Genomic DNA, 25,270 nt, shown 5'->3' on the forward strand with positions numbered 1-25,270 from the left:
CTGGATCCCAGGACCCTGGCAGTGGCGGGCTGCACAGGCTCCGAGAGGGGAGGTGTGGACAGTGACCTGTGCTCGCACACAGGCTTCTTGGTGGCGGCAGCAGCAGCCTTAGCGTCTCATGTCCATCTCTGGGGTCCGCACTGATAGCCGTGGCTCACGCCCGTCTCTGGAGCTCCTTTAAGCAGCGCTCTTAATCCCCTCTCCTCGCGCACCAGGAAACAAAGAGGCAAGAAAAAGTCTCTTGTCTCTTTGGCAGCTCCAGAACTTTACCCGGACTCCCTCCCGGCTAGCTGAGGCGCACTAACCCCCTGCAGGCTGTGTTCACGCCGCCAACCCCCGTCCTCTCCCTGTGCTCCGACCGAAGCCCGAGCCTCAGCTCCCAGCCCCGTCCACCCCGGCGGGTGAGCAGACGAGCCTCTCAGGCTGGTGAGTGTTGGTCGGCGCCGATCCTCTGTGCGGGAATCTCTCCGCTTTGCCCTCCGCACCCCTGTTCTGTGCTCTCCTCCGTGGCTCCGAAGCTTCCCCCCTCCGCTACCTGCAGTCTCCGCCCGCAAAGGGGCTCCCTAGTGTGGAAACCTTTCCTCCTTCACAGCTCCCTCCCAGAGGTGCAGGTCCCGTCCCTATTCTTTTGTCTCCGTTGTTTCTTTTTTCTTTTGCCCTACCTAGGTACGTGGGGAGTTTCTTGCCTTTTGGGAGGTCTGAGGTCTTCTGCCAGTGTTCAGTGTGTGTTCTGTAGGGGTTGTTCCACACATAGATGTATTTCTGATGTATTTGTGGGGAGGAAGGTGATCTCTACGTCTTATTCTTCCGCCGTCTTGAAGCTCCCCCCACCTTGTCAGTTTCTTAACTTTGTGCTTGTCTCATTCCCGGAAATACAATAAACAGAAAACAAAAGAACCAGAGACACAGAAGCAAAAGCTGTTCAAAGTGTTCCTATTCACACCAGAAACAGGAAACCATAAAACCTAAGAAAATATTCTTAGTCTCATTTCAACCCTAACCAGATCTGAATGATCTGAGGGATGATTTGACTACACACGAACACTTGATGCTCAGCTGAGACATCAGATTTCTTTTGACATCTCCAAGACAGGAGTGACACAGCTGTGCCCACAGTTTTGAAAATGAAAACCTAGGCAATAATCTCAATGTTTGAGAAAAAGAGGTTAGACTCAGTTTTTTACTGCATCCATTTGATCACTTGTTTTGGGCTCATTGCTCTGCAACACTTTTTTTAGTTTAAGAACAAAAGGAAGCATCAAAAAGGCAGCATATCTCTTGGAGTCATGTTGGGACAAAAGAAGTACATAACTGAAGATTGGCAATTCAGGAGAGGGGGCATTTCAGGCAGTGAGCAGCAAGCGTCAAACTGAGGGAATATAGGGCTTCTGCATCTCCTAGAGAAAACACAGCTCTAGGCCTGCTGTCCCTTGGCTTGTAACAGCAGGGACTGATCCTTGAAGTCTGAAGGCAAGCGTGCACGTGACTGTATTACACTACCAGAGATGCCCAATACTAAGGAAAGGGAGACAAGATGCCGGAGCAACAAGGCTGGGAACACAGCATGGGATCTTGGGGAACAAAAAGATACCGGAGGCGCATGAAAATGCCAACCAAAAGGGAACTTTGTTTCCTTGGCTCTGTGTGTGATCATCCACGGCTAATCATGCTAAACACCAGAGATCTAACATCTTCTCTGCAGACCCATTAGAGAGATGTCAGAGAAAACACTGGTAGGATGTTTGTAAGGCTGAATCTCCAAAGTAGCCTCAAAGGGAATTGTAAGATGTGAGAACACCAGGGGAAATCAGTGCTGTATGCACAAAGGAAATGTTCAGCTGTACCTAGATATCTGTTCTTTCGTATACTTGTTCCAACACAAGATTCATCAAAGCTTAATTGAAACTTACACAGTTACATAAGAGGACATGTTTCATGAAAGAGTAGACAACCAGGATTTAGATAGGATGTCCCAGTGTTCCTTGGTCAGTGACAACTTGTTCTTAGTAAAAGGAATTTAAAGTCTGCTTATTCCCCTGCTTTTCCTCCTTCCTCCTAATTATTAAACCAAACTCCCAGGTACTAAGGTAACATTATTTTGATTAATTTGGTATTAAACAGGAAGTAATATACTTAAACTTCTCAAAGGAAATTTTTCCCCCATAAACACTCTTGTTAACCAAGATCAATCACCAATGGATAGACAACTCTCCCTTCACTCTCCTAACAGCAGGCATTTCAGATTAGAGGGACTTTTTGTCAGCAATCTTCAAAATATACCTCGGAGCTGACTACTTGTGACTAAGCCTAACACTAGCTGTGATCAGTACATTGGATTTACACCCTGAATTCCCTCTGGTGCTAATTAATATTTGCAAAACGGAAATTTTTGATAAAATTTTTGTCACTAAAGTACAGTAAGAACCAACATTTGTAAAAGATTTTGAGCTTTGCTGAAAAATAAATGAGGTTAAATATACCTTTTTATCACCATGTAAAATTTAGGGAAGTTTCTAGTCTAATGTAATCACATACTTTTGTAAAATATGTAAAATTAAAGTTTTAATAACTAAAATCAAATAAAAATGCATATATCAAGGATTCTTTTTTAAAAAATACTAAAAATAAAGTCTATAATATTGCATCTTTGTATGTACAATATTTCATCCATCTCCCCTTGGAAAGCTAATTTTAAGAATAATAGAAGCTTATAAATGTTAAATTTATATCATAACTATTTAACTCTATAAATATGTTCACTGAACAATTTAGACAACTTTAAAATGCCCAACTCAGAATGATACAAGAAATATTACAAGATAAATGAATACCAAAAGAGAACTCAACCTAGTATATTTTAGATACTCATTTTTAAGTAATAGAAATCTTTAAATAATCTCAAAAGGTGAGAAATTTTACATTGTATATTGAGCCAAGAGCTAGGATAATAATCAAGGATCTACTAAGTTATAGTTCTAGTCATCATTTCCTGTAACAAGTGTAATTTTTTTGTCAACATAACTGGACCACTAGGTACCCAGATGCTTGATTCAAACATATTCTCAGTGTGCCTGTGAGGCATTTCTAGATGAGATTAACATTTGAATTGGTAGACTGAGTAAAGCAGATGACCCTCCCTAATGTGGGTGGACCTTGTTCAGTCAGTTGAAGGTCTCAGTAGGACAAAAAAACTGATCCTCCCTCCAATAAGAGGGAATTTCTCCTGCCTGCCAGATCGCAAACATTGGTCTCCTCTGTCCTTTGTCTTAGACTAAAACATCAGCTCTTCTTGAGTTTCAAGTCTGCTGGCTTCTAGACTGGACCTACACATTGGCTTTCCTGGGTCTCTAGCTTGCTGATTATAGATTTGTGGACTTCTCAGCCTCCATAATCACCTGAGCCAATTCCTTATTATATATTTTATAGGATATAGATATAGATATATCCTATTGGTTCTGTTTCTCTAGACAACCTTGACTAACACACTAAGTGTAGCAGACAATGTTGTGATAAAAGAAACTCACTAACCCTGCAGGTGACCCAAGCTTCCCTTTTCTGAATAACTTCAAGGAAGTTAATATTTGTTAAAAACAGAATGGGCTACTCTTCCTAATGATCAAATGAAACTATTTTTTAAACACTGAAAACAAAATATGCGTACAAGACCAAAAAAATTCTTGAAACTTTTTTAATGGGTCAACAGATTCAAAACAAACATGAGAAATGTACAAACAAGCTAACAAGATCTGAAATTCAGTCAATGATTTCTTATATTTAAAGAAAAAAGCTTATTAGGTATTTTATCAAAGAATACAGTATCATAGTGTTCATTTAAAAGAAAAAAAAAGAAAGAAAGCTGGACTAGAAACAGAACCCAAAAGAAGAAGAAAGTCATCAAAAAAAAAAAATCTAAAAGGAAGGACAGAAATTCCCCTTTGTCTATTTACCATGATCTAAAGGAAAAAAAAAAAAAAAGAAGAAGAAGAAGAAGAAAAGAAAAGGAAAGGGAAAAGGGAGCAAAGTTTGACCAAAAGCAACTCAATGGCTTTTCAATAAGAAGAGTAAGCTTTCAATATTTGAGGTGCTTACAGAAAACTGGAGTATTTTCTTCTCATTAAATTCATATCAACTTCTCTTAAATCACCACTTACTCCAAATTTCCAATAGATTTTTTCAATTCAAAATATCCTAGACATGTTTAGTCAAGTGAAGATTTGGTAACAAATCTTCAACAGAATTTGTTATAAACCAATTTACCAAATATTTAGATGGAATAATAAATTCATTTAAAGGTTCCTCACTACTGGGGAAAAAGACATACTATTCAGTAAAGAGACTTGCCATATTTGAAGGGAAAATATAGTAAATATCTGCATCTCACACCAAATATACAATAAATTTCAGATACACTAAAGAGCTAAATACAGGGGTAAAAACATAAAAGTGCTAGAAGAAAATATAGAATATCTTTTTATAGTCTTCTGGTGGACTAGGTAAGACCCCAAACTGAGAAGTCATAAAGAAAAAGACTACTAGGTTATAGATGGGTGGGATAGGGAGGGTGGGAGGGAGGCTCAAGAGGGAGGGGATATGGGGATATATGTATACATATAGCTGATTCACTTTGTTGCACAGCAGAAACTAACACAACATTGTAATGCAATTATACTGCAATAAAAATACAAAATAAAAAAAGAAAAAGACTACTAGGTTAGATTATATAAAATGCTAAATATCTGTGAGGCAAAAATACTTATTTACTGTAATAATAAGCCACAATCTTCAGTCCACATTCCCATCCTAGTTAATTAACATTGACTCTTTGTAGGAGATGTTATCATTGGCAACATTCTAGAAAATTTCTCACTCAGTACAAGATTCAAGCAGTAACATCCATCCCCACCCCACCTTCCCAGCCAGTCACTTCTTGCCTTGTTACTTGTTACTACAGGAGCAGATTCAGATTCTGTGGGCCTCACAGTATATATAAATTTATATATAAAACTTCATGAAAACTAATATCATATTAAAAATATAAAATTAGATACACAAGTTAATCTTTATTGAAAATGAGAAAATAAATCACCTTTAAAATTTTAAAAATTGACATGCAACATAAAAATTATAAAATCTAGAAAAATAACAGTATTCTTATTAACTGTACAATACTATACATTTTCTACACTTTTGCCTCCTATTCTTCAATCCACTTTTATGATAATTGTGTACTACTATTTTCTAGAGAGGGTAAAATGATAATTCAGTCTTTCTTCTACAAAAGTCGATGGAAATTTATTTTGTTAACAGATTTACAAATATTTTTTCTAGCTTCACAACAATAAGCACCAGAGAACACATTCACATTCACTTTGGTCGTGAATCTGGATGAAGTAGTACCTTTCCTGGAAGCCATTCCTACACCAGATGGCCTAACAATAGTTTAACTATATATAGAAGTGACTGAGAGTCATCTACAGCCTACTAAATCCAGACTAAATGACGATCCATCTCATTTTCCCCTTAGCCAGATCCCAAAAATATCCACAATAATTCCAAATCCACCTGACAAGAGAAGAAATGGGATGGAGGGGAAACGTGATGGAAAAAAGAGAAAAGTTTTAACTGATGGTGATTAAAGTGTCTTACTTTGCAAATTTTACAAACATATATAGCCATATAAAAGCATTACTAGATTCCCTCCCAGAGCCTTCAAAGGTGCCCTTGCCAGTGAGGGGTTGTGAAACTTAAGCTGTATTAGATTAACAGTAAATCCATCTCTAGTTTCTTCCCATGACAGGCAAGTGAAAAGGAGCTGGAAGGATGAGAGGCAAATGAATAGAGAAAGCAGTGATATTAAGAAGTCCATAATCACAAGTCAGCATACAACCTGGCCAATTCTAGGCAGGTGGTGAGTGGGGAGGGGGCAGTTGTTGGTGTGAAGTAGAGAAGGGAATACAATCAAAGTGAAATGCATTAGAATGTATCACTCAGTCAGAGCAGGAGCCATGTGAGCACTGAATGTACTATATCATGCTGCAGATTCACATGTACAGAACATACATGCAACGGAGGAGGTCTACTGACAGGGAGCAAAGAGAGAGGAGGAGACTGGCACTGGCTAAATACTTCACAGACATGATTTCATTTAACTCTCACAACAATCCTAGAGAGTGGGTATTATCATGCTCATGCTCTGAAATTAAACATCAGAGATTATATAATCTTCTCAAGGTCACAAGCTAAAAATTACTAACCCTGACCCCCACTACCATTGTGCCCTACTGCCCACCCTCACTGGCAGTAAAGAATCTTTCACGCAACTCAGAAAATAAATGCCAAAACATAAGGACTTTTCAGTACAAGGTCACAGCCATTCATACGGGCCTGTGAAAGTGACTAAATTCGTAGTTAGAGAAAACAAAGCAAGTGATTTAGTCTGTGGTCAATCTTGTGTAAAGTCGTTGAAGACAACTGAGAAAGGACTTCCCAGCAGATGGCAGTTCAATAACGAGGCTGTTTTGCAGCTTTCCATCAGACTTTCTACTTAAATGCTATTGTAGGTATCTGTACTTCCTCCTGTAAACTGAGATGACTGGAGATTATGAGGTTGAGTCAAGAGGGCATTGAATGAGAGGTGTCCATTCGCCTGACAGGGGCTTTGCCAGCAGTGTCTCATGAAATACAGGTTCCAAGCTGGGAAAATTCAAAGTGTGACTGGCATGGGAAAATTGTCAATAGAAATAAGAAGTGGGCTACATATATGAGAACTGGACAGACAGTACACATATAGATATATAGATCAGAAAGGAGAGTTCTGTGAGGTGAGTTTGGGGGGTTAAGATGTCAGTATTTGGAAATCACAAAATTAGTGTGTTCTTCATCGTTAGAAAATAGAGGCAGGATTAAACAATGACTCATTTACACCTTAGATAACTTAGGCCTATTTTCTCCTATTTTCTCCTTTATAGAAATAATACTTTCAGTGATATAATCTCCAGAAAGTGAGATTACACGTGTATATATATTTTTTTCCAAAACATATTCTTTTGTACATTACCAATACATGGTGATATTGTAAAAGAGCTAAGAGAAAATATTTTAAAGGCAGCTGATGAAGGGGGGAAATTAATCCTCAATAGAATTTTCAAAAATCAGTGAAAGTAGAAGTAAATGATAAGTGAAATTGTATATTTCAATTGAAATTGTATGTGTATAGGCACATAAAAGAAGATAACTTTTGAAAGACTGAATTTCCGTCTTCATTCTGGAGAGAAAAAAGTGAAGGTTTTATTTTACACGGATGTTACAGAGTGGAGCATTTGCTGTCCCAAGCATTTGGAAGTGTAACAGATCTCAAGATTGGGCTGGAGAACCTCCTTTAAAGGGTATCATATGTATGAAATCCATATAGTCACATGGAATGAAAGCTAACACCTTGGTTTTCACGGATACAACTAGTCCTTTAAATAACTTCTCAGATTAGGGTTACACTAAGGAAAATGAGAATCTGCCTAGAAAACTACCCCATTTAGAAACACAATTAACAGACAAATTCCATCCCAGCTCAGGTTTTTTTCTCCAGCAAATTAAAAGCTAGTGCAAGTTAAATATTTTGAGTTTTTTTCTTTCTTTTCTAAATAGACTGCATTTTTTAGAACAATTTTAGGTTCACAGCAAAATTGAGAGGAAGGTACAAAGATTTTCCACATACTTTTTACCTCCACTCATTACCAACTTCTTCACCAGAGTGGTACATTTGTTACAACTGATGAACCTACTTTGATACCTCATTATCACCAAAAGGCCATAATTTACATTAGAGTTCACTGGGTGTTGTACATTCTATGGGTTTGGGCAAATGTGTGGTGACACACATCACACATGTAACGTATCCACCCATATAGGAAATACTTTGAGATTTTTTAAATGTCACTTATTCATATTTTAACTAAAACTATGGGATGTGCTTTCTCCAAATCATCTTTTCTTTTTCCACACATCATAATCTTTAAACATCATAGCTAGTGGTTTTGTTCTGTATGGTATTTAGATATAGGTCAAGGTACTTTGGTTAGGTAATCTGTCTATTAAAGAGAGAATCACTGTATTTATGATAATAACTAGAACATAATAAAGTATAACTAAATATAAAACCGCATGAGACATAATTGAATACTTTTATTGTAATTGTAATTTGGGCATGAGGAAATCATCATAAACCCCAGTTACCTCTCTGCAGGGTAGCTATGGCAGTAACTGAGACACCTTATTGACAGAGACCTTGTTCTCACATTAACTTCAATGAGCCGAGTTGACTAATCAGATAGCTAAGCAAGTGTAGGGTACTTGTCTCTAAACTCCCAAGGACAGATTTTCAATTGATTTGTAACTACTAAAAACTGGTGTATTATTAGAAGAAATGCTTGTATAAGTGAAAATGGGGGTGGGAGGAGTCAAGGAAGGCTCAGGGAGCTGTCAATCTCTATGCAAATCTGAGGCAAGTTTGAAGGGAAGCACCCTGGAACGCTGTGCTATCTAAGCAAGGACATCAGGGAGGCCTCAAGCCACAGCTGACTGTCAGAGAACTTCTTTATCCTACATGGAACTAAGTATTCCTGCCATACTCAGTCACTGACTCCAAGTAGCCCTGGGGAAGAGCAGCCTCAGTGCTTCACATAATATATCCGTTCCAGGACGTTCACTTCCCTCAGCCTCTGTCTTCCCACCTATACAGTCTGCCAGGGCAACCTGGGCGGTTCTGTTTCACTGAGAAGTGGTCATATTTCCATGTTTCCATTAGCCACCTCAATAGCAAGTTTGCCCCAGCTTCTGGGGTCTTTGCTAGGGTATAAAGTCTTGTGACCCAAGAAAGTGCTCCCAGGTCAAAAAGACCTAATGAGACCATTAAAACTCCCATTGAGTCCCCATTTCCTGGCCTCAAGTGTACCCAGCCTAACTATTGCAACTATCATATGATGCTTAGAGGAGACAGAAGCAGGTAAGCAGGGCCTATTACGGAAACAACAAGGGCTCATTGGCAAAATTAACATTCCTAATTAAGCATCATCCTCAATACCATACTGAATATACCACTGGATCCCAAACTTGGCTGTCCATCAAAACAACCTGGGAAGATTTTTTTTTTTTTTTTGCGGTACGCAGGCCTCTCACTGTTGTGGCCTCTCCCATTGCGGAGCACAGGCTCCGGACGCGCAGGCTCAGCGGCCATGGCTCACGGGCCCAGCCGCTCCGCGGCATGTGGGATCTTCCCGGACCGGGGCACGAACCCGTGTCCCCTGCATCGGCAGGTGGACTCTCAACCACTGAGCCACCAGGGAAGCCCCTGGAAGATTTATTTTTAATACCAATTCTCAGCCCTCCTCTAGAATTTATTGAATTTAGACTCTTCAGAAGTACAGTTCAGTAAGTTGAAAACAAGATACATTGAAATTAATCCTTGTGTGAATTGATTAACTGGCTTTGAGAGAAATTTCAGGGAAATAAAAGGCATCTCAAAAAAATGTTTAAGCTACAGCAAAATTTTGAATAATGATTTGACTCTCTTTTACAGTTATATTTTATACTAGTGTTTTGTTTTGTTTTGTTATCTCAGTGAGTAAGGAAGAACTTGCTTTCCTGGTAACAGATGCCTGAGTAGTCTCTTTCAACTGTAAAAAATAGAGGTTTAACATCCTGACCTCCATGCCAAGAGACAGTCAAGACCACAGCATTAAAATCAAATGCTAGTAAAGTAATAGAATATACAATTAATCTAGTGCCCACTGATGCAAGGACTTTTAAGGCTTTTACTCAAGTAAGTATAATTACTCTCGTGATTATTCTGCCTTTTGTGAACATACTGACTGCTTGTAGATGTTTTAAAATAGGATAAATGAGAAAAACAGTCCATATAAAATCAAAATCCCAGCAACATAAACATACACATTTTATTTCTCCAGTCACACAAGTGCAAGGATTTACCACAAAGCCCAAAACGATCATTATAATGATATTTCATGATTAAACACACATTTTTCTGAAACAGCTTCAGGAAAATGTGACACAATTTTTAATACATCCCTAGGCGTAGAAATCACCTGTATCTTCATTGAATCACCTCTAAATTCAACAGCAATCTAAATGGAGATTCATACAGACACAAAAAAAGCAAAGAAAATAAGTAGAATTCCAGTAATTCATGAGGTACGTGATGAAGGAAGAAATATGTGTGTATTGGTGATGAGAGAGAACCACATGCCTCATACATGACTTAAGGCCTTTGTAAATAGTCTAGTTTGTGTAAATAATCTGAATGGCTTGTCAGATTTTTGTATTAAATTAGTATCTGTCACTCACTCATTCAACACATGAATGCTGATAGATGGGCAGATGGATGGATGAATGGACAGATGGTGAAAGTAAAATGAAAAAATTAAATGGCATATAATTTCAAAGAAACTATGTGGCATCACAGTTAAAACATGAGCTTGGAGCCAAGCATACAGGGATTAAATCTCATATCTATTTACTAGCTATGCAATCGTAGGAAGTTACTTAGATCATCTGAGCCTCAAAATTTTTTGTCTGTGAATTAGAAGTACTAATATCTACTTTGTATGCTGTCTGGGAGGATTGAATAAGCTAATCACATACACACACACACACACACACACACACACACACAAGTACTACACTTTACATGTAATAAATCTTATTACCAGTCTCCCTCTTTTCTCCTGAGAAGTATAATGCACCTAAGTCTAGCTACAGCAAGTCTTTGGCATTCACCATTGATCCATAACATAAAAGACTTTTTCCACTAGACCTACGAAATGTATTAACTATTAACTTCTTGGTTTTCACAGAAGTGTGCTTGTATAAAAGAAAAGTAAGTACATGAAGCTGTAGACAGGAATCCTCTAAGTCTAAACACAGGTCTTGAATAACATGAAATGACATATAAGTTGTCAACGTGAGGTTCATATACTAGCAAAAATCTATACTTAAAAACTTTTGCCACCTGCCTGTAAGACAAGTTTTTTAAATACTCCTATCCTTCTTATGGTTTTAAATTATTTTGTTGTTCTTCTTTGCAAACAATTATTATTTCATGTTTTTAATATATTACAGAATATGTAGTATTTAACATCCTTGTAATTGGCAACAGGTTAACCATGAGCTTCCCTAAAGCAATCCTGCAAGGGAAGTAAAATTAAAAGTGCAAGTATGAGAATAATGGAGCCTATATCAGAAACGTGAGGAGATAGCTCTAAGAGGAGGGACCTGAATGACATGATTTGAGAGGCAAAACTAAGGGTCCCCTGCCCAAAAGCTGTCTTCCCACTGCCACTGTCAATATATAAATCTAAATGTTTCATTGTTTTCAGGGAATTTATGTATTTTTTAATAAACCATTTGGTTGAAGTATACATATAGAGAATCACATGGGCAGCATAATGAATTTTGGCAAAATATACCCAGCCATGTAACCATCACCCAGTTCAAGTAATAGGACTTCATGGGCACTCTGAAGCATTGTTCCTCTCCCCCAGGGCTTCGATATCAATATACCTCCTCCTTTCCAGAGTTAGCCATTATCCTGACTTCTATTACCATAGATAAGTTTTTGAACTTCAAACAAATGGAATTATACAGAAATATTCTTTTAACTCTATTAATAAATTTTCTGCTTTCTAAGATTCCTCCATGCTGTGGTATAATTATGACTCATTCATTGTCATTGCCATGTAGAATCTCATAGTATAAATTTACCACAATATAATTATCCATTATACTGTTGACAGACACTTGGATTTTTTCCACTTATGAATTTGTTCATAGTGCCACCATAAAAATTATTGTGCATGTCTTTAGGTGTACGTATGTTATGTGTGTCCACCTAAGAGGAGAATTGCAGGGTCTTTGGATATGCTTACATTTAACCTTAGTAGACATTGTCATTTTCATCCCTGATATTGATTATTTTTAACTTCCTTTTATATTATTTATAAACTTTGAAAATAGCTTATCAATTACATTCATCTTTACACGGAACAAACATTTGAATTTCCTTTATTATTTATTATTATTCAATTTTTTATATTTGATAAATTTCTTCCCTTTATCCTTTCCTTCCTTCAATCTTATTTGCGTTTAATTTTCTAACTTCTTAAGTTAAATATATAGCTCAGTGTTTTTCTGCCTCTTTTTTTCTAATATACGAACGTAAGATTATCTAAGCTCAGATTTACCTACACTTCACATATTTGATATATTGTATTATCATTCTTATGTAGACAATATTTTTATACACTACAATAATTTTGTAACTTTATTGCAATATATTCTTTGACTATAAGTTATACGCTTGAGGATATCAGTGAAAATCGTGGAGTAAGGAACTCCAAAATTCTGCCCCTCCATAAAAGTGATGGAAAAAACTGTCAGTATCAAATTTTGCAGAACTCCAGAACTTAACCAAAAGCTGCAGTAACCCAGAGAGCATTTATTCAAGAAAAATACACATTTATTGAAGAGACTGTCCTTTTCCCATTGTATATTCTTGGTTTCTTTGGCCTAAATGATTGACCATGTATGTGTGAGTTCACTTCTGGTCTCTCTATTCTGTTCCATTAATCTGTGTGTCTATTTTTATGACAATACCATGCTGTTTTGATTACTGTAGCTTCTGTAGTATAGTTTAAAATCAGGGCACATGATACCTTCAGCTTTGTTCTCTCTCAAGATTGCTTTGGCTATTCAGGGTCTTTTGTTTACACAAATTTTAGAATTGTTTGTTCTAGTTCTATGGAATAAGCCATTGGAATTTTGATAGAGCTAAAACTGAATCTGTAGATTGCTTTGGGTAGTATAGACATTTTAATAATATTAGTTCTTCCAATCCATGAGCATAGAATATATTCCCATTTATTTGTATCTTCTTCAATTTCTTTTATCAGTGTCTTATAGTTTTCAGTATACAGGCCTTTCACCTCTTTGGTTAAATTTATTCCTTGGTATTTTATTGTTTTGATGTAATTGTAAATGGGATTGATTTCTTAACTTCTCTGATAGTTCATTATCAGTGTATAAAAATGGAATAGATTTCTCTATATTAATTTTGTATCCTACAACTGAATTCATTTATTAGTTCTAATAGTTTTTTGGTATAGCCTAAAGGGTTTTCTATATATAGCCATGTCATCTGTAAATAGGGACAATTTTACTTTTTCCTTTCCACCTTGGATATCTCTTTCTTTTTCTTGCCTAACTGCTGGGGCTGGGATGTCCAATACTTTGTTGAATAAAAGTGGTGAAAGTGGGCATCCTTGTCTTGTTCCAGATGTTAGAGGAAAAGCTAGGTTTTCACGGTTCAGTATGATGTTAGCCATGGGTTTGTCATATATGGCCTTTATTATGTGGAGGTGCATTCCCTCTATACCCACTTTGTCAAGAGTTTTTATTATTAATGGATGTTCAATATTGTCAAATGCTGTTTTGACATCTATTGATATGATTATATGATTTTGTTTATTCATTTTATTAATGTGGTGTATCACATTGGTTGAACTGCAGATGTTGAATCATTCTTGCATCCCTGGAATAAATCTCACTTGATTATGGTGTATGATCCATCTTGATTATAGTGTATCCTTTCTGTACAATATTGACTTAACTTTGCTAATATTTTGTTGAGAATTTTTGAATCTATATTCATCAGGGATATTGGCCTATAATCTCCTTTTTTGTGGTATCTTTATCTAGTTTTGGTATCATGGTAATGCTGGCTTTGTAAAATGAGTTTGGAAGTGTTCTTTCCTCTTCAATTTTTTGGAAGAGTTTGAGAGGTCATATATTAAATTTTCTTTGAATTTTTGGTACAATACACCAGTGAAGCCATTTGACCATAGGCTTTTGGTTGTTGGGAGGTTTTTTTTTTACTGATTCAATCTCCTTACTAGTAATTGGTATATTCAGATTTTTTGTTTTATCATGACTCAATCTTGAAAGACTGTATGTTTCTAGTAATTTATCTATTTCTTCTGATTTATTCAATTGTTGGTGTGTAACTGTTCTTAGTAGTCTCTTATGATCTTTTGTGTTTCTGTGGCATTAGTTGTAACTTCTTTCATTTCTGAGTTTATTCATTTGAGCCCTATCTCTTTTTATCTTGGTGAGTCTAGCTAAAGGTTTATCCACTTTGTTTATCTTTTCAAAAAACCATCTCTTTCATTGATTTTTCTGTTGTTTTTTAGTCTCTATCATTTATTTTCATTCGGATCTTTATTCTTGTCTTGCATCTAATAACTTTGGGCTTCATTTGTTCTTCTTTTTCTCTTTCCTCTGGGTGTAAAGGATTTGAGATTTTTCTTGTTTCTTGAGGTAGGCCTGTATTGCTATAAACTTCCTTCTTAGAACTGCTTTTGCCACATCCCACAGATTTTGTAATGTTGTATTTCCAATTTCGTTTGTCTCAATGTATTTATAGATTTCCCATTTGATTTCTTTGTTGACCCATTAGTTGTTTAATATCCATATATTTGTGCTTTTTCCAGTTTTATTCCTGTAACTGATTTCTAATTTCATACTATTTTGGTTGGAAATATGCTTGATATGATTTCTGTCTGCTTAAATTTATTGAGACTTGTTTTGTGGCCTAATATGTGACCTATCCTGGAGAATGTTCCATGTGCACTTGAGAAGAATATATATTCTGCTGCTTTTGGATGGAATGTTCTATACATATGTATTAAGCCTATCTGGTCTAATATGTCATTTAACATTGATGTTTTTCTTATTGAGTTTCTGTCTGGATGATGTATCCATTAATGTAAGTAGGGGAGTAAAGTCCCCTACTATTATCCTATTGTTGTCAATTTCTCCCTTTAGTTCTGTTAATATTTGCTTTACACCTCTAGGTGCTCCTATGTTGGATGCATATATATTTACAAATGTTATATCCTCTTGTTGGATTGGCCCCTTTATCACTATGTAATGCCCTTCTTTTCTTTTATTACAGTCTTTGTTTTAAAGCCTATTTTTGTCTTATATAAGTACAGGCACACCATCTTTCTTTTTGTTTCTGTTTGCATGGAATATCTTTTTCCATCCCTTCACTTTCAGTCTGTGTGTGTCCTTGTATTTGAAATAGGTCTCTTGTAGGCAACATATGAATGAATCTCCCTTTTTTATCCGTTCAGCCATTCTGTGTAATTTGATCAGCGCATTTAGTCCACTTACACTATTGATAGATATGTACTTATTGCCATTTTGTTGGTTGTTTTCTGGTTGTCTTTGTAGTTCTCTGTTTCTTTTTCTCTTTGTCCCTTGTGGTTTGATGACTTTCTTTAGTGTTATGTTTGGATTCCATTCTCATTGTCTTTTGTATATCTACTATGTTTTTTGGCCTATTGTTACCACGAGATTCACATATAACAACAACCTATATAAATAACAGTCTATTTTAGGTTGACAGCAACTTAAGTTTGAACACATTCTAAAAACTACATTTTTACTCCCTCTCTCTCTGTTTTATGTTTTTGATATCATATTTTACATCTTTTTATTTTGTGTAAACCTTAAATAATAATTGTAGTTATAGTTAATTTTAGTCCTTTTGACTTGCAGCCTTCATATTAGCTTTATAAGTGGTTAATCCACTACCTTTATTATATATGTGCCTTTACCAGTGATATTTTTACTTTCATACATTTCCTTGTTGCTAGTTAGTGCCTTTTTTTTTTTCAGCTTAAAGAAGTCCCTTTAACATTTCTCATAAGGTCAGTTTAGTGGTGATGAACCTCTTTAGCTTTTGCCTGTCTGGAAAGCTCTTTATCTCTTTCACTTCTGAATGATAACCTTGCAGGTAGGATATTCTTAGTTGGAAGTTTTTTCCTTTCAATACTTTGAATATATTGTGCCACTCCCTACTAGTCTGCAAATTTTCTGCTGAAAAAATCAGGGGATAGTCTTATGGCAGTTCCCTTGTACATAACAAGTTGTTTTTCCCCTGGTGTCTTTAAGATATTCTCTTTATCTTTAACTTTTGACATTTTAATTATAATATGTCTTGGTATGAATCTCTTTGGGGTCATCTTATTTGGAACTCTCTGTGTTTCCTGGACCTGGATGTCTGTTTCCTTCCCCAGGTCTGAGAAGCTTTCAGCCATTTTTCTTCAAACAAGTTTTCTGCCCCTTTCCATTGCTTTTCATTTCTACCTGAATTACCATGTTTCTGTATTGGATTTTTTTCTTTTTACTATTTAGTATTTCTTTTAGTGCAGATCTGCTAGAAACAAGTTTTTTTTTCTGTTTTTCTGTTTTTGTTTGTTTGATTGTTTGACTTCAAACATCTTTATTTTATCCTTCAAAATATTTGAATGATATTTTTACTGGGTAAAGAACGCTAGGTTGGAAGATATTTTCTTTTAGAACACTTTTTACTTTTTCATTGCTTTCTGGCTTTGATCACTTCTCTTGAGATGTTAGTTGTCAGAGTTGTCATTGCTCCTTTGACAGTAAATTTGACTTTTTTGTCCCTGACTGCTTTTAGGTGTTTTTCTATTCCTTTTATTTTTTTGGTCTTTGTTTATCAGCAGTTTTATTATAATGCACCTAGGTGTGGTTTTCTTTGTATTCATACTGCTTGGGGTTTGTGATGCTTCTTGTATCTATAGATTGATGTCTTCTAGTTTGCATGAAAAATACTCAATTTCTCATTGACTACTGTATCTGCTCTATTCTCTCGCCTTTCTCCTTCTGGGACTCCAATTACACATACATTAGATGTTTTAACAGTGTTTTATATATCTCTGGTGTTGTTTCTGTGTTTTTCTTTTCCATGCTTCAGTCTGAATATTTTCTGCTGACTCATCCTCCAATTCACTTATTTTTCAGCTGTTTCTAATTTGGTGTTAAATTCACCATGAGTTTTTAGTTTTTTTTTTTAATTTTTCAGTATTTTTTCTATTTTTTTGTTCAAATTCCTTATCTCATCATTTATATTTTGAAAATATTAATAACAGTCATTTTTAAGTCCATGTCTGATTCATCCAGTACCTGGATTGCCTAATGGTTTATTTGTTTTTGTCTATTTTTTCTCTTGGTTTTTCATTTTTTGAGCCTGATCTTTGGTATGCTTAGTAAGGTTTTTTATTCAATACAAGCATTTTGAAGGAACATTGGAGGAATAAACTGAGGCTTTAGATGTTATCTGCTTCCACAGAGTATTTACTTATGCTTCTGTCGGAAAGAATAGAGGCTGATTACCTTAATTCAATCATGATTGATCTATCAATATTTCAAAGCAGTTTCAGTCATTATGATGGTTTCTTTTCCAGTTTGCCATTATTCTTAGAATATAGTCCTCCAGGATTCCCAAATAAAATCCTTCATGATTTATCAAGGCTCTTGCTCTTTAATGGGCATTAAATTTGAACTCCCCAGTGAATAGAAATAACTGAAAGTTCTACTTAGATTTTTAGTCCTTCAATCATAATTTTTGCTCAGTCTCTCAACCTCTCAACTGCTGCTTCCAAATTAGTAAATCACTCAAAGGACAAGCATTGCAGAATACTGGACTAATCTCAATGCATTTATATTTCTTTTGGAAATACTGGCATCAAGCCTTGTTGCTTTGTAGCTCTCCAATATCTTCAAACAAACATTTCCCCCCAAAATGTTTGGGATTTATCCAGCATTTCTAGTTGGTCTCAATGCAGAAGTAGGTCTGATATATTCTACTTTCTTATCTGGAAGAGGAAGTTGGCCTATTTATTTGTAAAAGGACTCTTTCAAGGTATGTTGATACAATAATTGATTACCTAGTTTTTAGAGTAACAATGAAGTGTTAGTTTACTTTTTTCTGGGAAAATATATAACTGTTAATATATTTCACATATACAAATATAATATAGGTTTATGTAGAACTTTGAAAGTTAAAAAAGCATAAAGAAGAAAATAAAATCACCTGTAAGCTTACCACCAGAGATAAATCCTGCTAGACATTTGATATATATTCTTCTGTTGTTTTTACTCCACAGTATTTTTTCCCCAAAATATGATTATAGTATATACACAGTTTTGTAACCTTCTAACTTAAAATATATTGTTAAAAGATATATTATCTTTTATATTTATATCTAATAATATATAGACATATAGTTAAAATATACAAAATGTATTATTAAAAGATATAAAACATCTTTCTATGTCATTGAACATTTTTCTCCTGCATATTTTTGTTTTAGACAGTTATCAAAATTTAATAAATTATCATTATTAGATAGTAGGTTGTTTCTCAATTTGGGATTGTTATAAACAGTATTTAGATAATTATCTTTATATACATTTATGAATTGTCTAAATATAAATTCCTATAAGTGGGATTGCTGTGTCAAAGAGTACAAATACCTAAAGGTTTTTGATACATATATATAGCTAAATTGCCTTCTAGAAAAATTATCAGTTGACTTCCTTCCAAGAGGATATGAGAATGCCCATTTCCCTACACCGTCTATCACTGAATAAAATTCATTTTTATTGCCAAATTGATAGATAAAAATGGATCTTGGGGCTTTCCTGGTGGCGCAGTGGTTGAGAATCTGCCTGCTAATGCGGGGGACACGGGTTCGAGCCCTGGTCTGGGAGGATCCCACATGCTGCGGAGCGACTGGGCCCATGAGCCACAACTACTGAGCCTGCGCGTCTGGAGCCTGTGCTCCGCAACAAGAGAGGCCACAATAGTGAGAGGCCCGTGCACTGCGATGAAGAGTGGCCCCCACTTGCCACAACTAGAGAAAGCCCTCACGCAGAAACAAAGACCCAACACAGCAAAAATAAATAAATAAATTACTAAACTCCTACCCCCAACATCTAAAAAAAAAAAAAAAAAGGATCTTTTTTACTTGCACTTTTGGTTGCTGGGAAATTTTGCTTGATAATTTAATTGTTAATTAGCTGCAAAATTCATTTGCTAACCATACTGGAGAATTTCCTATGGATCTGATAATATAATAAATAAAACACTGCCATGATTTGGAGATTTCTGATTATTTATGTTTGACTACATATGCTATGTAACTGCAACTAAAAGGCCATTTATTCAGTACCATCTCATTATCTTCTCTTCCTAAGAATGCACCACTAACATGCATAAATACAGTTTGCACAAATGCATGAAGGAAGCAGAGGAGACTGGCTAATTATGAGAAGAAGGGCACAGGAAAAGATAACCGAAGTGGCACAAGAATGATAATCTTTAAATAACTTATAACCAAGTAACATCAAATCAACAGATATTTATTAAGATGCTCCATCTTTTACATTCTTGATTCCTGTATTATTCTGCATTTTTGGCAGGTTGCCGACAGGCAATCTTCTCTCAAAAGTATTGTTGGGCTCTAATATGTCTGTAAGAGCTGTCTTCAGACTCTCCTATTGCTGACTGGTATCAATTACACAAACTTATATAAACACCTACTCTATAGAGATGCAACAGGCAAAATCTTCCTGCCTGGCACTTTAATGCAGTCAAATTCAGCACCACGATAGCAGTACTTACCAATTCATTTCTAGTATAGCAGCCAATAAGGAGGCCTTAATTTCTCTCAGAACCTAGGTAGCATGTAATAAATTCTCCATATCTTCACAAATTTTTAAACGAAATATTTTTACTCTTATTCTAACCTTCAAAAATGCACTATAACCAGAACACAAAGACTAAAATCAAATGTAATAACATCATATGACAATAACACTTCATTTTATTTAAAAAAATTTATCAATATAAATTGATATATAAATTATAAAATTATAACTAAAAGTTGAGAAAGCAACTACCACAGCACAGTGGTACCAGACAACTTGAGCTCTAACCCTGCACCCACCACGTACTAGATGTGTGGCCTCTGCATACTTCTTAACATCACTGTGCTTCATTTTATTTGAGTGTAAAATGAGAACACTAGTAAATACTTTATAGGGTACTTGCAAGGATTATGTGGATTCGTACGTGTAAAGCCCCTAGTGCCTGACACATAGTAAGCACCATAAATTGTGTTTGTTATTATTGTTATTACTACTATCGTCAAATAATAAAAAAAAGACTATCCATGAGCTTTCAGGGAAAAGAAAGTGATGATCGTCAGGAGCCAAAATGTGTTCACAGTGAGTTACCTTTCTTTTATCTTACACAACTGCCAATTCAAAAGATGTACAAAACTTGCCCATCTTTCTTTTTTTGAAGTTTCAGTTTTTATCTGTGGAAAATAAGTAAAAAGAAAGACTACTTCCATAATTAAAGAGATTTTTTTAAAGATATATAGGAAGATAAGTTATTAATTCAACAATTAGGGCTTCCCTGGTGACGCAGGGGTTAAGAATCCACCTGCCAAAGCAGGGGACATGGGTTCAAGCCCTGGTCCAGGAAGAGCCCACATGCTGTGGAGCAACTAAGCCCATGCGCCACAACTACTGAGCCTGTACTCTACAGCCCATGAGCCACAACTACTGAGCCCGCGTGCCACAACTACTGAAGCTTGCATGCCTAGAGTCCATGCTCCACAACAAGAGAAGCCACCACAGTGAGAAGCCCGCGCACCGCAACGAAGAGTAGCCCCCCGCTCGCTGCAACTAGAATAAGCCATGCAGCAACGAAGACCCAATGCAGCAAAAAATAAATAAATAAATATTTTAAAATAATAAGATATTAGAAAAAAAACAGTTAAGCAGTCTGAAGCCTTTAGCTCTGAAGCACCTTGTTTCTTGCTGACTTACACCATACAAGTTATTAAAACAATCAGACTAGCAAGAAAGTGCCTCCAGAGTTTCATAGAGCGAAGACCCTACAAGGACTCAATACTCTAAGTGAAGACTAAGAACAGGCCAGCAATATTAACACTGTAATAAACGGCAATTGTCAATAAGAAGAAAAAATTAAAAGGAAGTGGCAGCATCTAAAAAAGGCAGTATTTTACTTTCTTGCTTGCTTTATATGTAGATCTTGTCTTTTAATGTTTCCTGTAGACTCTGGATTTATCCATATGCCAACCATATCGAAAGCACTGATGTCTGAATAAAGAAGTGTTTGTAGGTGCTTGTGTATGTGTGTATTTTAAACAAAACTGGTTTTCTTTGACTTCTTAATCCTTTTCTTTGGATGCTTAACATAACATTCTTGGAAACAACTCGACTGCACAAACATGCAAACACTGCCACCTAATGGCAGCTACCCATTTTAAGGTAGTCAAACGACACAGACTGCTGTGACATTTGAATGTCTTTCTAAAGGGAAACAAATATAACACAATCAGGCATCATGGCTCAAGTTCTAAAACCATCCATCACCCTTATGGTCTCTTGAGAAATAAGTAATCACAAGAAAAACCTCCCTAAAACTCTTCCCTGAAACTTCCCTTCAGCCTTGCTTACAGGATCCTTAATCTTTCTTGTCTTTCTCCTATCAGTGGCTTTCATCTTGGCTGCTCTCCTCTTTTACAGCATCTTATCTGTAAAAATTATTTTAAATATAACAAACTCTATTTTTAAAAATACAAAAATGGATTTAATTTGACACACTAAGGTCATCAGTTACTCCTTGGTCTTTAATTAGATGATGAACTTCATATGAATTCTTTCTCATGAATTTAAAGGAAAAAGAAAAAGAAAAACAACTCAGCCATTCAATTCAATTTTGTTTCTCCCTTCTTGTCTCCAGCCACCAAGTATCTATCAGCCTAGCGGGACAGTGGCAGAAGCCTGGAGTGATGCTGGATTCTAGATCCTTCTAAGCACATTCACACACAACCTTTCCATAAGGGAGTCAAATAGCCCCCAAAGCTTTCACGTTTGGCATGTCTTCCACACAATCTTGTTTTTTAATTTCTTCTCCTAAAACCACTGAAGCCCAATGAAAGATTTACTGTCTCTTCCCTTTTCCACTTTTCCCATTTAAGCAGGCTTATTTGGCTCTGGACTCACCAATTCAGCAAAAACAGTTAATTACTTAAAGCAAGAGTAGATTGTGCCCTATGATATTGTCTCCATCTGCCATAAAAGAAAATTGCAAACCCAACCTACTAGCTATCATTTTCCAGATTGTGCTGATAAAGAACAGGCTTTAAGGAACTTTCCTGGTGGTCCACTGGTAAAGATCCGCCTTCCAACGCAGGGGACGCGGATTCAATCCCTAGTCAGGGAACTAAGATCCCACATGCCACGGGGCAACTAAGCCCACGCACCACCATTACTGAGCCCTTGTGCCTCAGCTAGAGAGCCCACGTGCTGCAAATTACAGAGCCCACACGCTCTGGAACCTGCGCACCACAACTACAGAGCCCACACACCCTGCAGCCTGTGCACCACGACTAGAGAGAGAAAAATCCGCACCCCACGACTAGAGAGAAGTCCGCACACCGCAACGAAAAATCCCCCATGCCACAAAGACCAGATGCAGCCAAAAAATTAAAAATAAATAAAAATTTTAAAAAAGAGCAGGCTTTGAAAGTCAGTAAATGTTCTTGTGAGCAGAGCTGACGACAAAATTTGTAAGGTCTAGTGTAAAATGAAAGCACAAGTTCCTTTTTCAAAATACTGGGGATAAAATTGCTGTTGAAGTTACTAAAATGTAAAGCTTTTTCCTTTCTTCCATAGTCTTTCTTTTGACTAGTTACAGTGTTTTTTATTTGCTACTTAATGTCATCTAAGTTAACAAAAATTAAAATTTTAAATTATTATTATAAATTAATAAATTGAATTATTATTTAAATTTTATTTTTTTAATTATTATGAGTTTTACTCTTCATACTTATATTATGCAATAACAGTTTTTAAACACAAGAGGACTTAACTGGTTGCAGAATCACTGAAATTACATAATTCATGTTTCATAGCTCATACATGCATATGTACTTCATTCTAGCAGAGAAGTAGAAACACTGAACAAAACTAACTCAACTGTTTTTATTTCATTTCTTGGTACCAGCACATTCTACCAACACTCTCTACATTTGGTTTACTACTAAGTAAAGAAGGACTGAAAGAAAAATAACTGTCCATTTCTATATTATCACTTCTAGCATAAGGACTTAGCTAGCAGAGGGCCAGCCAATAGAGGTTTCCACAGACATTTCTATTTCTTAGAATGCCATTGCCGTTTATTTATTTATTTATTTATTTTGGCCACACCACGTGGCTTGCGGAATCTTGGTTCCCCAACCAGGGATCAAACCCAGCCCCCTGCAGTGGAAGCACAGAGTCCTAGCCACTGAACCACCAGGGAATTCCCAACCATTACCTTCCTTTGGCATTCAAAACAAATTCTAGTTCAAAAAAGGTGTGTTATCAGGACTTCCCTGGTGGTCCAGTGGTAAAGAATCTGCCTTCCAATGCAGGGGACAGAGGTTCAATCCCTGGTGGGGGAACTGAGATCCCACATGCCGCAGGGCAACTAAGCCCGCACACCACAACTACTGAGCCCGCGTGCCTCAACTAGAGAGCCTGCGTGCGGCAAAGAACAGAGCCCACCCACTCTGGAGTCTGCATGCCACAACTAGAGAGAGAAAACTCACACGCCACAACTAGAGAGAAGCCCACGCGCCACAACGAAGAGCCCACGTGCCACAACAAAAAGATCCCACATGCCGCAACAAAGACCCAACACAGCCAAAAAATTTAAAAAAAAAAAAAAGTGTGTTCTCAGGGCTGTCGTCACCCCAACTTAGTCATAGACATAAAACTTACCTTATGTTTGTTTGAGTCTCACTAAACTCCCATGCATCATGCATTTGCTGGAATTCTGTGCTCAGAGAGCATTGTGAGCAGTTTATGTGAATGGAGTGGTAAGAAAAGGTGGACAACATATTAAATTTACCTCTTCTGCTCATATACATGCTCCATCGCCCCAGGCTTCACTTACATAACATAAGCTCAAAGATAAAATCATTAATAATTTCAAGACAGGGACAGTAGAGCATTAAACCAAACGTGGGTCCTTCTGAGCACGGAGCCTGGTGTGACTGCACAGGACATAAAACTAGCCCTGCTTACGAGATTTCTTAGGACAGAAAAGCTTCACTTTTCTTTAATGAGAGGGAAGAACAGGAACTTTGTTTATTGAGTATTTATGTTGAGCACTAGGTTAAATCCTTCACGTACGCTACCTCATCTAATTATCAAACAACACTTTGGGGTAGGTATTTTTTTTTAATTTTTATTGAAATATAGTTGCTTTACAATGTTGTGTTAGTTTCTGCTGTACAGCAAAGTGAATCAGTTATACGTATACATATAGCCCCTCTTTTTTAAGATTTCCTTCCCATTTAGGTCACCACAGAGGACTGAGTAGAGTTTCCTGTGCTATACAGTAGGTTCTCATTAGTTATCTATTTTATACATAGTAGTGTATACATGTCAATCCCCATCTCCAAGTAGGTATTTTTATCCCCATTTACAAAAGGAGAAATTGGGAGTTTTACCAATATCTCTCAACTAAAAGGTGGTGGAATAGGGATTTTAACTCTGGTTTGATCAATCCCAAGCCCTGTTACATCCCACTACCTCCTTCAGAGCATTTACTTCACATCTTTTAATGATAAAATACTTTTAAACTGTTACCTTCATATATATCACATATAATAAACATATATATGCTAACATGCCAATAAGAACAAGTATGAATTACTAAAATAGCATGATTCACATGCTATTAAAAAGAAATCTCCTCTAGGCTTCTAGTTTAATATGACAGACTAAGCGTGCACATTTACCTCCTTCCCCTGCTGAAGTTTCATTAAAATGATAATAATGCTTTCTTTAAAAGATATAAACTGTCAACTGCAAAGAACAGAGAATGGAAGCTGTTGGTAAATAAGAATCCCAAAATCAAGAGAAACAATCCATAAAGAAAAACATGCAGTGGAAATCCGTTTATAAAGTTAAAAAACAGGCAAAGCTAAATAATCAATGCTTAGGAATATATACATAGATGATAAAACTATTTTCAAAAGAAAAGGAATGATTAACACAACCTTCAGTGCAGGAACTACCTCTGGAAGGAAGGGAATATGATTAAAGAAGAGAACACAGGGGCTTCTATAGTGCTGCTGTTTCCTTTCTTACCTGGAGTGATAGGTACATGGGGATTCATTTTGTTATATATTTAAAGTACATAATAATACTCTTGAATGTATAATGTATTTCCCCCGAAAATATTAACTTTTTAAAAAGATACTGCATTCATAAATAACTACAAGACAGTATGTACAAGACAGTA

The sequence above is a fragment of the Grampus griseus genome, assembly GCF_964374135.1.
Source record: "Grampus griseus genome assembly, chromosome: 13".
Taxonomy (NCBI): domain Eukaryota; kingdom Metazoa; phylum Chordata; class Mammalia; order Artiodactyla; family Delphinidae; genus Grampus; species Grampus griseus.